The sequence below is a fragment of the Symphalangus syndactylus genome, chromosome 5, assembly GCF_028878055.3.
Source record: "Symphalangus syndactylus isolate Jambi chromosome 5, NHGRI_mSymSyn1-v2.1_pri, whole genome shotgun sequence".
NCBI lineage: Eukaryota > Metazoa > Chordata > Mammalia > Primates > Hylobatidae > Symphalangus > Symphalangus syndactylus.
Window position 1 is genome coordinate 22065340 of NC_072427.2, and position 15697 is coordinate 22081036.

The following is a 15697-nucleotide window of genomic DNA, read 5'->3' on the forward strand; positions in this document are numbered from 1 at the left end:
TCTCGATCTCCTGACCTCGTGATCCGCCCGCCTCAGCCTCCCAAAGTGCTGGGATTACAGGTGTGAGCCACCGTGTCTGGCAGATTGGCTCTTTTCTAATGATAGCATAACCCTCTTTATCTCTACTAACACTTTTTTGTTTTAAATCCATTTTTTCTGATGTCAGTACAGCCCCTCTAGCTTTCTTGTGGTTGCTGTTTACATGATTTATCTTTTTCTATCCTTTTAGTTTCAATCTATTTGTATTTTTGAATCTAACGTGTGTATCTTGCAGACAACATAGAGTTGGCTATATTGTTATTAATTTTTAATTGATTCATCAGGACAAGATTCCTAAGAATTTCTTAATTACAACACTTTGTTGGAGGAGTTCAAGCTATGATTTTTTTTTCCGTATAACAAAATGGCATTTCCTACGAAACAATATAACACGCCCCCAAAGAAAATCTTCCCCAGAACCTGAGAAGGAACATTCCAATTCTCAACTTCCTAGTAGGATAATAAATCAGAGGTTAGAAGATTATCATCTACAAGTCTATCAGAACTAAATATAGGCATTTATGGCTATATCAGAGGAAGACAGTTCACTCTAAAGGAGTATTAGGCCAGGTACGGTGGCTCATGCCTGTAATCCCAGCACTTTAGGAGGCTGAGGTGGGCAGATCATTTGAGCTCAGGAGTTTGAGACTAGCCTGGGCAATATGGTGAAACCCCATCTCTACCAAAAATACAAAAAAATTAGCCAGGCATGGTGGCACACGCCTGTAATCCCAGCTACTCAGGAGGCTGAGGCAGGAGGGTCTCTTGAGCCCAGAAGACGGAGGTTGCAGTGAGCTGAGATTGCACTCCTTCACCTCAGCCTAGGTGATGGAGCGAGACTCCATCTCAAAAAAAAAAAGTATTATATGATAGGAGAGTTATGATAGGAGAGTAATTATGAAGAGGACACTAAAGGATACTCTAAGACTGAGAGAAAAACTCTAACACAGGATAAACTTCACAGGGAGTTCAAATGTCATAGAAGAAGTTTTGATTTCTTTTTCTTTCTTTCTTTCTTTTTTTTTTTTTGAGACGGAGTTTTGCTCTTGTTGCCCAGGCTGGAGTGCAGTGGCACGATCTCTGCTCACTGCAACCTCCGCCTTCTGGTTTCAAGTGATTCTCTTGCCTCAGCCTCCCAAGTAGCTGGGATTACAGGCGCCCGCAACCACGCCCGGCTAATTTTTGTATTTTTTAGTAGGGATGGGGTTTCACCATGTTGGCCAGGCTGGTCTCAAACTCCTGACTTCGTGATCCACCCACCTCGGCCTCCCAAAGTGCTGGGATTAGAGGCGTGAGCCACTGTGCCCGGGAGAAGTTGTGATTTCAACCTACATCATGGCAAATGGAATTGTCCTGGCCAGAGCTGGTCCCCAGTGGCTGTACAAGCAAGAAAAACATATGGAAACACAGGTGAACCAAGGTTGGCTGGCAGGTGAGCTGAAGAAGTTGGCAGTACTGCCGCAGGCATAAGACGTATTAGGAGGACCAAGGGAAAGTGGTCACCAAGCCTCATGAGAGACCCTGAGCCACAATCACCCAGACGAACTGTTCTCAGGTTCTTGACCCTCAGAAACCATTCAAGAGAATAAATATTTGTTGTTTTAAGCTGCCAAGTTTTGAAATAATTTGTTATGCCACAATAGATGACTAATTCATTGTCCAGACTAAAAATAAACTTTCCACCCAGCTTTCTCTGCTAGCTGCTATTCTCTCTTTCTCCCCTTTCCCTCTCCAGACTCCGTCAAAGGGTGGCATTTCCACCATCACTCTTCAGGCTATGGAATCTGTATGCGAACACTTTCCAAGGGGTACATGGGTATAGATAGCTTCAGGAGGATCAGCTCCCAGATGCTCAACTTCATATTTAATCTTTCCCAGAGCTGCTCTGCCTGGGAAGGAGCCAGCATTTGAGGCTTCCTGTAGATTCTTTTTTCACAATAGTCCTTCTTCTCCTTATTACAAAAGTAAATCTATACCTCTCACTTGTCCTGAATATTTCATTGCGCTGTAAGATTTCATTGCTTGGGAATTAAAAAACAAAACAAAACAAAAAACCTCCAGGGGACTAAATGGAAGGACAATTTGAAGTATTGCTATCAATGATGGAGGGTGAATGACATTAATGAATGCATAAGAAAAAATTTGTTTTCAAGCTGAGTGGTTTCCAGTTCTTTGCTTTCAATAAAGTTGAAGGAGGATCTAATCAAATTGTCAGCTAATATATGATTAAAAATAATATTTCATGATAGATCACTAGATACTTTTTGACACACATTTCAGAAAGAGTTAAAAAATGTGAGTGACATTGCTATAATAAAACACTTTCATTTCCATCAACGTTTGATTATGTAGCTGAGCAAGGTTGCTCGGTGCTTACATCAACAAAATGAAAAGCAGAAAGACAATTGACCCCAATTCCTGTTGCAGTCTAAAATATGTAATTTTCATCAATGGATACACAAGTCAACTTTTTTAGAAAAGCTCCATCTACCTCATTAAGAGATGCATTTCCATTTTATTTTTCATTTAATAATTATTGGCCGGGCGCGGTGGCTCACGCCTGTAATCCCAACACTTTGGGAGGCCGAGGTGGGCAGATCACCAGGTCAGGAGATCGAAACCATCCTGGCTAACACGGTGAAACCCCGTCTCTACTAAAAATACAAAAAATTAGCCGGGCGCGGTGGCGGGTGCCTGTAGTCCCAGCTACTCAGGAGGCTGAGGCAGGAGAATGACGTGAACCTGGGAGGCGGAGGTTGCAGTGAGCCAAGATCACACCACTGTACTCCAGCCTGGGTGACAGAGTGAGACTCTGTCTCAAAGATAATAATAATAATAATTATTATTATTATTATTTACCAAAATTTGTAATATATTTATGTTATTTTGCTTACATGTGACTAGAAGTTGTATTGGTAACTTCATCCAAAAGAAAAAAAGAGTTTACTATTCAGAGATGTATGGTCCCAGGAGAATAAAAGAAAATCTTAAATCTCAAGTTATACATCTGTATTTTTGTAGAGAAGTATCATAGATGACCAACAAAAGACTTTCCAAGCACAGAAAAATATTACAGGTCAGGTACAGTGGCTGACACCTGTTATCCAAGCACTTTGGGAGGCCAAGTTGGGTGGACCACTTGAGCTTAGGAGTTCGAGACCAGCCTGGATAACAAAAAGAAACCTCACCTCTATTTAAAAAACAAAAAACAAAAAAAAAAACTAGCCCAGCGTGGTGGTGTGTGCCTGCAGTCCCAGCTACTCCGGACACTAAGCTGGGAGGATCACTTTAGCTTGGAAGATTGAGGCTGCAGTGAGCTATTATCTTGCCACTGCACTCCAGCCTGGGTGACAGAGCAAGACCCTGTTGGAAGAAAGAATGAAAGGAAGAAAATTCATGTTTTAAGTGTACAATTCAATGATTTTTAGTAAATTCCCCAAATTGTGCAGCCATCATCACAATCCAGTTCCTAATGCCTACCCCCATTAAAAAATTGTGGTAAATTTAATGCCTTTTAAAAAAAAAACGAATATTATTAAACTATTTTAACATGACATATATATAATGTTTTGAGAAAAATAAGCAAAATATTTTAAGATATGGTTTAGCACTGTTTTTTCCTTATCCATCACTTTTATGATCCAGTTTTCCTTAACTTCCATTTATGTGATCAAAGTTAGCAGCCAGCTGTTTGTCTTCCCTATTTGTTCCACAGTTGTACACAGAAAACAGAAGTCAACAAGTTCAGCGGCTTCCCCTATCAGCTCTGTTTAACTTTCTGCAGTGATGGACTGTCACTTCTGCTGATAGACTGTCCTTTTAATAGCCACTTCCCAAACTATATTTTTAAAAAGGCATTAAGTTTTCTTTCCACTATCTCCACTGTTTTTTTTTTTTTTTTTGAGACAGGGTCTTGCTCTGTTGTCCAGGTTGGAGTGCAGTGGTGAAATCTCAGCTCACTGCAGCCTTGACCTTCTGGGCTCAAGCAATCCTCCCACCTCAGCCTCCCGAGCAGATGGGATCACAGGCACGCACCACCACGCCTGGCTAATTTTTGTAATTTTTGTAGAGACAATGGTCTCACTATGTTGCCCAGGCTGGTCTCAAACTCCTGCTTAAGCAATCCTCCTGCCTTGGTCTCCCAAAATGTTGGGATTACAGGTGTGAGCCAATGCACCTGGCCTATCTCCGCTTTTGATTGCCCTTTTAATATAACATTTTCTCATGGCCTAATTTTGAAATCCATGGACCCTCTCTGGTGCTCTCCTGACTGCTCCATGCCATTCAATCCTACTGACCCTTCTGTCTCCCCCGGCTCAGCTGGGATTTCCCCTAGGCCACTGACTGCTGAAATCTCTGCCAAGTTCCTCCCCTTGGCTGCTCTTTATATGCAGGCATCCCCTCGACCTCCATTCTAGGCCCTCTTCCCACTCTCCACTTGCTCTAGTTGATCTTGTCCAGTCTCACAGCTTCTATGTCCCCGTCTCTTCTGAGGGCTCCAAATCCATGTCTCTGGCCCTAACCTGTGCCCCATGCAGAGGCAGAGGCTCAGAGGCGCAGCTGCTGTCTTGAGCCGCCCCCTCCAGCAGCCGCCTCGAACTCAGCACCACCAGATGGAGCTCATTGCCTCTCTCTTTCCCCAACTCACCATGTGGTGTGACGTCACCTCCACGGCAGCCCCTGTATGCTGCCTGTTAGAGGGGTGTCCTCCCACCAGCCCTGCCAGAACTCCTCCTCTCAACAAGGTTTCTCAAACTTTCCTGCACACACGTCACCTTGGGGATCTGGTTAAATGTAGAGTCAGAAAGTCTAGAGTGAGGTCTGGAAAACTGCATTTCTAAATCTCTAAGTGGTGCCTATTCTGCTGGTCTACCTTGTAAGGTAGAAGACGCCTGGATGCCCAGCTGGCCCATGAGAGGTTGGGACAGTCTTCCAGAAAACCCACCTTCTTCAGCCTCTCTACACTCTTGCCATGAATGTCTGTGATGTTCTGAACTGACTGCCTGCCCTTCCCTCTGCCCTCCCTGGACATTCCTGCTGTAAGCCTCCAGTTTCATCCCTCTTCCTCAGCCTTTATTTGTGGAGGCCAAGTTACCCATGGCCTCAGGAAGAAGAACTCTGCCCTGGGTCCTCAGAGAAGAACTCTGCCTCTGGTCAGAGATGACACCTTGCCCTTATGGCCTGGACCTCCCCCTTCCTTCCTGGGGACAACCGGCCAGGCTCTGCTCACTGCCTGCCCCAGTGCCCTCCAAGCTTTGTCCTGCAAGAACAGGGAAAGGCTAGGAGTAGGGATGAGGAGAGCAGAGGTGCCAACACAGTTCTACATCTGGCCCATTTAGGAAGGATTTGAGACAGGCAGGCTAGTTAGGTTCCTATGTTAAGATGGTCTGGAGGAAAATGATAAAAACCCCTCAGTCGGCCCCGTGCAGTGGCTCACACCTGTAATCTCAGCACTTTAGGAGGCTGAGGTGGGCGGATCACCTGAGGTCAGGAGTTCAAGACCAGCCTGGCCAACATGGTGAAACCCCGTCTCTACTAAAAATACAAAAATTAGCTGGGCATGGTGGTGGGTGCCTGTAATCCCAGCTACTCAGGAGGCTGAGGCATGAGAATCGCTTGAATCTGGGAGGCGAAGGTTGCAGCAAGCCAAGATCATGCCACTGCACTCCAGCCTGGGAGACAGAGCGAGACTCTGTCTAAAACAAAACAAAACAAAACAAAAAAAAACGCCCCTCAGTCAGGCTCTTGCTTATCTAACTCCCAGCCAATCAGTAACAAAAGACCCAAGAACCTATAACCGCTATGACCATAAGCTCCTATTTCAGGGGTCTAGGGACTTCCTTGGAGTCCCAAATGTGCAGTTAAATTTAAACTCCAACCTATATTTACCCCTTCTTCATTTTAATGCTAAAAATCACACCTGGGGTGGCGATTTAAAATGCTAATGCTACATATAATGTATGAAGAAGCATGTTGAGCCACTGTGCAAGCACTAGAAAAACTCTCCTACACATGCCCCGATGTCACCCTTCCCTATAGAAAGACTTTATAAAACTAACCCACACACTACTCCCCCAAGGGCAGCCCATTCTTTTCTTCTTCAGTGCCAGCTTCCTTGTGCACAAGCTAAAATAAACTTTCTCTTTGCTGCTGTGTCTGGTGATCTCTCTTGATTTCTATCCTGGGAGATTACAAGAACCCAGGATGCTGGTAACATTTTGACCCAAGAATAGGAGGTTCTGGATCCCAGTGATGGAACCGTGTCCTGCTCTTAACCCAGAGGGGCCCTTATTAATTTCATCTGGGGCTCCGTACCAAATATCACTCCCCCAGTTAATCATGGCTACACCCCGCCTTGGAAATCCCTCACATTTCCCTCCATGGGCTCACCCTGGCTCTTTCTGACAGCAAGACAAAAACACAAGAACCAACCAGCCTTCTCTAATGGTAGACGGGTTGGGGAGGTGGGATCTGGAAGTGTGACTACATGGACTCAGCCCTGGTGAGCCCCTGGGGACCTTCTCTCTTCTCTTCACTCTGAAGTGTCCACGGGATGCTGTTTTTCTAGGTATTCTATCAGCACCACATAGAGAGGTCGACTTCCAGCAGTCATTAGGTGACAAAGATGCTGCTATCCTAACCCAATGCCATGTATGTTATTGGTTTCAGAGATCTGGATCCTCATAAGGAAACCTTACTCCTGAGACTCTAAGACTTGGGAACATCGCTCTTGAAGTTCTCCCACTCTCCAATGCTCCAAAACTCTTCACATGGAAGATAGTGGTAAATATCACTTCAGTAACACCTGCTGAGGCTGAGATACCATGACTATGCAGGATTAAGGCACACAAGGCACCAGCTCCACCATGTCTTGGTCCAGGACACCTGGGACCACAAACAGGATCAGGTCCACCCCTAGATGGAGAGAAGGATGAGTGGAGGTAGGTTTCCAGAGGCAGCATTGCAAAGCCAGTGGTTTCCAGGCCCCAGGGCCAGTGTTTTGCCTCCACAGCATCTATGATTTATGAAGACTCCAGAATTGGGTTTTCTTTATGGGGCGGTGACTACTAAGAAACCTGTCCACCATTAGGCTCTGGCTGGGGCAGTCCTGGCTCATCCTCACTAATGCAGCCTGTACACAGGGCTGGAGAAGTGTGGCTTCAAGTGAACTAGGGCACAACTTCTTCTCACACTGAATCTGCATCCCAGCAAAACCAGTGCTGAGCTGGACCAGCAAGTCTCCCCCTCCATACATACCAGACCCAAGGGATTGCTAGCTCCTCCTGGGTATCATGCACATTGCCTGCACTTTAGCCCATGTTTCCCTCCGATGGTTCCCAAGGTCAAAGTTCCCTTCCAGCTATGGAAACACCACTTTGCCTCCTCTCTCATCCTGAATCCTTTATTGTAGTGGATGATTTTCAACAAAGTAATCAGAGCCTTCTGCCCTAAGAGGCCCTGAATCCTGCCTTCACGCTCCTGTATGTTGGATTGCCCAGCTAATCAGAATTACCCACATTGCATAGAAATAATGTCTTATCATTAACAGCTGGGTTGAGCTCTTACTTGGCATCATGGGGGAGGAAGAGGAGGAGAATGAAGCTGAGCACAAGTACCTCTGGAAATAGAACCTGAGAGGATGGGAGGGTCATGTTTCTTCTCCATGGGCCTCTTATCAGCCAGCAACAGCAGCAGCAGGTCTCCCCAGCTTAGAAGCAGTTCCTCATTTCTACTCCACCGGGGCTCCTGGTTGCTGCCTCTGCTCCTGGGGCATTATAGATTCCATCTGGTCATGGCAGAGTTAGAAGTCCTGGAGCCAGTGTGTTATGGGGCAACATGGAATGACCTGGAAAGTCTACACCCATGCAGAGGTCATCTGGTGAAACCCTAGGTCCTTCTGTGACCCTGACTAACCTTACCACATGCATGGTCTGTGGTGTTGGGCATCATTCATTGCCCCAGCTCTGAATGTTCATGGAGTTGGTGAGGTGTGAATTCAAGAGAACAGGACCAGGCTAGGCGCTGGGGGTACAATGGATGAGACACAGTTGCTGGTCTCAAGGAGGCTCCAGACAAGTGAATAAGGGATTATTACCCCATCTGGGGCTATGCACAACTTCTCAGAGATGCCACTTTCCCTCTTTCCTGGGACCCCAGAGTACTTCTCCTTCCTAAAGCACAGAGTCTGTGCCAAAATCCCACTATTTCCCTCTGTGGCTCAAAATCTTGCTTGAAACCCTCCTGTCTCTACAGTCTGCTGACTGCGTGCACCATGGTTCTTCCTCAGGGGTGTCCCTGCCCAGGATAGCAGCATAGCTTATACAGCATACATTGCTTTGTTCAGGCAGAAGTGGTATGTCTGCATGTCCTGCATTCTGAGGGCTCCATTCCTGGCAAGTCCCAACTCCCCTGGGCACCACAGATCCCCCGCCCCATGCCATAGCTCTATACTCCCCAAGCAGCCCCACCTTCCCTAGCGGTCACCCTCTGTTCCTTCTGGCTGCTTTCAGGGTCTTCCATGTGAGACTCACCCTAGGCCCTGGCTCAGACTGTCCTGCCTGCTGAGAGCTCCCACTCTTCCCCATCTCACCAGTGCTTCTTAAACCCCTACTCATCCAACATGGCCCTCCATGAAGGCCACTGCTTTGCTACTATCCATGAATGAGAGCATGACACCCACCCCCTCCAGCACCAAACCAGAGACCAGAAGCTCATCCTTGACACCCCCAATCTAATTAATAACCAATTCATGCTGATTCCGATTCTACCTCTTGAATCTCTAGGTAATATCCCTTTTCCTGTCCCCCCTCCCTGCTCCCCAAGACCACTGCCCTCTGGATTCAGTCCTGTGTTTGCATTGTTTCTGCCACATCCTGGAAGTATGACTTCAGGAAAATCATCTATCTAGGCCTCACTTTAATGGGCTATAAAACAGCTCTATTAATAGTGTCTACCTCATAAGGTTGGCATTTAGATGAAATAACATAATGTACTTTATGCATAGTATATGGCTTAAAGTAAGTCCTCAATAAGTGTTAGCTGCTGTTATTGTTGTTGTTCTTACTATCATTATCATTATTCGTACCTTAGTATCTCCTACCTGGGCTAGAAGCCTTCTACCTGGTCACTCATGGAGAGTGACCACAGCAGTGTGGAATCATCCATGGCCACTGTGGGAATATTTGTCCCTTGAAAACAGCCGATGATGAAAGAAGACACCAAGCAGAACAGCCTCATAACCACGTACAGACATCAGCTATGAGATCATTCCTCTCCCGGGGGGCCCAGGCAGAGATATGGTATTCTAGGGATGGAGGTCCCTTGGAGAGCATCTAATTCAATTTCCTGATTTTATTCAGCAGGTCATGGATGTTTAAAAAAAATTCCTGATTTTAGGATGGCAAAACTGAGTTCTTGTGAGGATAAAGGGCTTGCTTATAGCCAATTTTCTTTTACAAAAATTTATCTGGGCTACTCTGTATTTAGCCCTGTGCTTGAATCCAAGCTTTTCACCTGACACACAACCAGTCAGGTGAAGAGCTTGGATTCAAACCCAGGCTTCCATTAAATCACACCATCTACAGACAGAGGAGCAGTTCACTAAAAATAATGCTTACATTCCCGTGTGCTACCCAAAGGGAAATAGCCAGGATTCTGTATGACCAATAAATCATCATGAGAAATTCTTTCAACCAGAAGCTGGAATGTGAAACACCAAGTTGAACTGTCAGAAAGACACAAGCAAGAAGACTGGAAAACACTTAGTGCAAATACAAATAAGAACACATGCTTTCAAGCTGGCACTTGCCCTTTGAACACACAACACAAACTGGTTTCAACACAAACTGGCTCAGTGTCAAAGTAGGAATTTTGCAACACACCCTACAGTTAACAGTCACTTTTCCCCTCAACACCTAGACTCTTTCTTAACAGAATCAGGATTTGGGGAGAAAGGAAGGTTGACAATAAGTTGCCATTTTATAAATGGTGAAACTAAAGCTTAGAGAAGTAATTAGTCATAGTCCCTTATGAATGTCTTTGCTGGATACCCTTTCCTCTATGCCATAGGGAAGCAGTTAAATAAAAAAGATGTTTGCCTAAGGCTTATATGGGAGGTGTATCCCTGTGCATTACTTAGAAAAGTCCCCCAAGAATGTTTTTTTTTTCTTTTTTAGAGACAGGTTCTTGCTATGTTGCCCAGACTGGTCTTGAACTCCTGGGCTCATGCAATCTGCCACCTCACTTGGCTTGTTTATTAACCTTTTATGGGTCATGGGCATATCTACTGAATCTACTGAAACCTGTGAATTCTACTCCCAGAAGTGATTCCATAGGGCAGGAACATAACTTTGCATATAATTTTAGCTCATCCATGCAGCCCTTGGCAATTCCTGAGCCATAGCAGCAAAAGAAAACTTGCCTTAAAGTGTTACAGTGATAACGAAATGATTCAAATCAGCTTTGCAGACACTGTCCAAACCTGAAAACTTTCTATAGGAGGAGGCTGTATGCATAACAAGTGAAAAGTAATTACGATGCTGTTTTTTAGTATTTGAATCAATGCATGAAGTTATTATTTGTCAGCATGTACACGCAGATTAAATAAAATGTATTTACAATGCAATAGTATAGCCAGATGATATTCAACATCTGTATTTCCAAACTGTTCTAGCAAATGATTCTAACAAACAGGCCCCAGCACTACAGATATCCTAAAGACACATTATAAGAATCACCAGCCCCTGTCTGCCTTCATCAGAGCCTCTCACATCCTGTCCCAACATCATGTTCAGTTAATGCGAATTCTTGCTTTAAGAAGGCATGGAAAACATTTACACTATTTATTGTAATTTAAACATCTGCAATTTACCATGATATCTCTTCCCACCTACAGGAAAGATATTGCATTAATATTGCAGCATTGAGTTTCTAATAATATAATTTGCATTGGAAGAATATGACTACCCCAAAACTTGCCTGCTAAGTGTCCATAAATGCTTCCTTTAACTCAGAGGACCTGGAGTTCTGCTGGAAAATTGAATCCGTGTTCAGCAGGCTTTCCTTCCTGGTGACCTCTGCATGCCCCACAGGCTACCCCTGCCTATTTTACACCAGAGTTCTGCAAGTGGGGCATCAAAGCTGCATGGTAACACGAGCTGGCTACAGCCGCAAATAGCAACAGGCCTGCCATGAGTGAAGGTCCAAATATAGACCTGCTGTGGCTGAGTTGCCACTTCTTACTACTCAAGTGTCACCAGGAGAGGTCACATGCTGTGCTCTGAGTTACTTCCTGTGCTGTGAGGGGTTTTAGACTTGTGGCTTTACCATGGGTCTCAGATGGCTGGCCATGTGGAGAGGGCTGGGGACTGTCACGGCAAGCCCAGCAAGGAGATTCCTTTTTTTTTTTTTTTTTTTTTTTGAGATGGAGTCTCGCTCTGTTGCCCAGGCTGGAGTGCAATGGCACGATCTTGGCTCACTGCAAGCTCCGCCTCCCGGGTTCAAGCGATTCTTCTGCCTCAGCCTCCTGAGTAGCTGGGATTACAGGCGCCCGCCATCATGCCTGGCTAATTTTTGTATTTTTAGTAGAGACGGGCTTTCACCATACTGGCCGGGCTGGTCTCAAACTCCTGACCTTGTGATCCACCTGCTTCGGCCTCCAAAAGTGTTGGGATTATGGGGTGAGCCACCGCGCCCGGCCTGGAAGGAGATTCTTGAGAGCCCTTGGGCTGTGCGCCTTCCACCAGGGCTTTCCTGGGGGCTTCTTCCAAAGTGTTCTGGGTAAGCACAGTTCTGGAGGCAATCAAATTCAACTTTATTTTTTTCTCCCAATATTCCTTTAAACTGTACTCCAGGTGGGAATTATTCCCCTCTTTGGATGAAAATCCAGCAGACCCGATGACTTTCTTCTCCCTCTTAGGTGACACATAGTCCTAAAGTCACTTGAAGTCAGCATCTCAAATTCAGGAATTGAATGTCCAGTTCAATACATTAATCAAAAAGCCAAACCTGGTTTAGCCAGTGTCAAATCTTCTCCCTTTCCCAGAGTGGGCCTTTTTAGCAGGAAGCCTGCCCTGGAAAAGGACGCATGGAGTTGGCCTCTCCTCCCCACATTCCTCCCGGAGATGCTGGTTTAGAAGCCAGGGCAGGAGGGCTGAAGCCATAAGATGGCTCCTATTTGGGTAGACATCACAGTGGGTACCGGCCTCAGGCTCTCTGGGCCTGGAGTATGCGTAGCTCTGACTCTCTCTCATGGGGACTCTCTGGGGATTCCCACTGTAGGGCCAGGATTCCCATCACTTGATTCCCCTTGCTTGATTGAAGCTATTCCCATTGCAGGAGTTTGAGACCAGCCTTGGCAACATGGGGAGACCCCTATATCCACAAATAAAAAAATTAGCTGGAAGTGTTGGTGCACGTGTGTAGTCCCAGCTGCTCGGGAGGCTGAGGAGGGAGGATTGCTTGAGCCTGAGAGGTCAAGGCTGCAGTGAGCCCTGATGACACCACTGGACTTCAGCCTGGTGACAGAGCAAGACCTGTCTCAAAAATTAAAAATAATCATGTGGCGCTAGGTACAGCAGTTCATGCCCATAGTCCCAGCTACTTCAGAGGCTAAGGCAGGAGGATCTCTTGAGCCTAGTAGTTTGAGGCTGTAGTGAGCTGTGACTGCGTCACTGTACTCCAGTCTGGTGACAGAGACCCTGCCTCTTAAAAAACATAATAATACTAATGATAATGTGGATGCCTGTTTTTTAAATGTAGGAAATGCCATAAGATATTTTTAAGTGTGCTGTGCCTGTAAAGCTGATTTGAGCCCTTTCATATCATTGTACAGCTAACACTTTAAAGCAAGTTTTCTTTAGCTATGGCTCAGGAATTGCCAGGGGCTACATGAATGAGTTTCTAAAATTATATGCAAAATTATGTTTGTGTCCTTATGGAATCACTTCCGGGAAGAGAACTCACAGGTTTCAATAGATTCTCAGAGGTGCTCATGAACCATAAAAGGTTAAAAAACATTTTGGGGGCACTTTTCTAATTAAAGCACAGGACACACTTCCCATATAAGCCTTAAGCAAACATTTTTTTTTTTACTTGCCATGGTATGGCATAGAGATGGGACTATCCAGCCAAAAACATTCATTATGGACTGTGACTGACGATTTCTCTAAGCTTTAGTTTAATAATTTTTAAAATGACAATTTATTGCTAATATTCTTTTCTTCCAAAATTCTGACTCTGTTAAGAAATTGAAAGAGTCTAGGTGTTGAGGAAAAAAGTGAGTGTTAACTGTGGGGTGTGTTGCAAAATTCCTACTTTGATTTTGAGCCCACAGACCAGTGTAACAGTATAATCTCTCTCTCCTCTCTCTCTCTCACACACACACACACACACACACACACACACACACACACACACACAGTGTAATAGGGTTGTCCAGAGAAACAGAACCAATAGAATGTATACATGTATGGAAACAGATTTATCATAAGGATTTGACTCATGTAATTATGAAGACCGAAAAGTCCCAAGATCTGCAGTTAGCATGCGAAAGATCCAGGAGCGCCAATGGTGTGGTTCTAGTCCAAAGGCCAGCAGGCTCAAGACCCTGGAGAGCCAATGTTTCCATTTGAGTTGGAAGGCAGGAAAAAAACCCATATCCCCACTTGCAGGCAGTTAGGCAGGAAGAATTCCCTCCTATTCAAGCTTTTTGTTCTATTCAGAACAATTGATTGGATGAGGCCCACTCACATGAGGGAGGGCAACCATTTTACTCAGTCTACTGACTCAAAGGTTAATCTCATCCAGAAACACCATCACACACACACCCAGAATAATGTCTGACTAAACACGTGGTGGCCCAATCAAGTTGACACATTAAAATTAACCATCATACATATATATACATATACTATAGACAGTTTATATTCCCCTAAAATTCCCATGTTGAAACCAAATCCCCAATGTGATGGTATTTGGAAATGTGGCCTTTGGGAGGTGATTAGGTCATGAAGGCAAGCCCTCATGAATAAAATTAGTGCCATTACACTGGGGGTCCCAGAAAGCTCTGCCATGTGAAGATGCAGTAAGAATACAGGTATCTATGAACCAAGAAGCAGGCCCTTCCTTACCAGACACTGAATCTGCTGGTGCTTTAATCTTGGACTTTCCAGCCTCCAGAACCATAAGAAATAAATGTTTGTTGTTTATAAGCCACCCACTCAATGGTATTCTGTTATAGCAGCCTGACTGGACTAAGACATATATTAATATAGAGAGAGAGCATAATTTTCTTTTTTCTTTTTTTTTTTTTTGAGACAGAGTCTCACTGTTTTGCCCAGGCTGGAATGCTGTGGTGCAATCTTGGCTCACTGTAACCTCTGCCTCCTGGATTCAAGCAATTCTCATGCCTCAGCCTCCTGAGTAGTTGGGATTACAGGGCATGTACCACCATGCCTGGCTAACTTTTCTTTTCTTTTTTATTTTTTTTTGTATTTTTAGTAGAGATGGGGTTTGGCCATGTTGGCCAGGCTGGTCTTGAACTCCTGACTTCAAGTGATCTGCCCACCTCGGCCTCCAAAAGTGCTAGGATTACAGGTGTGAGCCACTGCACCCAGCCACCCACGACACTTTTATAATTAGAAAGATTGACAGTTTTCTCTTGAAAAACCAAATAGATTAGAAAACTAATAGAAATGATAACACAGTATAAAGCAGATCGTAAAAAGATGTGAGGAATATACAAGAAAGATATTTAAAACAGACTGTTAAAAATCATACGTAAATCGTATTAGTTAAAATAGTATATTAAAAATAGGGGAAAATCAATCACTTCAGCTAAAAGGTTATCTCTCCAAGAAGACTGAGTGACTGAGTCCCAGGGCCCAATCCCCAACCCTCACACCGGCAGCAGGCAGAAAAGGGGACAGACCTTCAGACAAAGGCACCTTTCGACCTTCAAGTTGCATTCCACAGAGGTTCCTAGATTTCTTGAGGTCATTTTCAAGGCAGAGAGATGCCCTAACTAGAGCTTTAGCTTTGCCCTGATTTTTTCGTTTGCTTATTGTTTACCCTTGGGGATAACAGCAAGTACAAATTCTGATTGCAGTTTTTCCCAGCTCAAAACCTTCACAAACACTTTCACTTGTTCCCGAATCAACACCTCAAAGGCCTTGCTTTGGCAAAGGGCTCCTGATCCCAGCTTCCTGGCATCTCCCTCCTTTCCTCCCCCCTTTCCCACCACCTGTCTCAGTGCACTCCCAGGATGGGAGCTGACATGGACTGTATTTCTCAGTCTACACTGCACATTTCCTAGGCAGAGACTAGGGCCGTCTTGGTCCTTGTTGCATGAACAGATCTAGCTCCACCCTGACACATAAACTGGATTTCCCGATTATCTCCTTAAACAGGCCTTCAGTAGCCAGGTGGTCATGTCGAGCCTGAGTGTCGGTGTATCTTAAGTTTGTCTGGGCCTCCGTTTCCTTAACTCTAAAGTGAAGAGTTAGAACACAGATCGTATTTAAACACCCTGGTTGGGAGCTGCAGTGCCCTGAATTCCCCCTTACTCCACCCCCTCAATACTGATGCACAGCCGACACTCAATAAAAGTTTGTTGAATTGACAAAAATAAATTTGTGGCTTCTTGCCCAGTACTTGGCAC

At 44.9% G+C, this 15697-nt stretch overlaps 1 protein-coding gene and 1 long non-coding RNA gene across 2 annotated transcripts in view; one reads left to right on the top strand and one right to left on the bottom strand.

The window, feature by feature from the left end:
- The window catches only part of FSD2 (fibronectin type III and SPRY domain containing 2), a 49329-nt gene extending 38211 nt beyond the window's left edge, over window positions 1-11118 (bottom strand). Inside the window, exon 1 of the mRNA XM_055277392.2 lies at window positions 11017-11118. The gene's annotated coding sequence lies outside the window, so the exon portion shown is untranslated. The remainder of the gene's footprint in view (window positions 1-11016) is intronic.
- The window catches only part of LOC129482136 (uncharacterized), a 58437-nt gene extending 44184 nt beyond the window's left edge, over window positions 1-14253 (top strand). The window contains exons 6-8 of the long non-coding RNA XR_010120654.1: window positions 1238-1471; window positions 6709-6980; window positions 9130-14253. This is a non-coding gene — a long non-coding RNA (uncharacterized lncRNA). The remainder of the gene's footprint in view (window positions 1-1237; window positions 1472-6708; window positions 6981-9129) is intronic.
- The last annotated feature ends 1444 nt before the right edge of the window (window positions 14254-15697 follow it).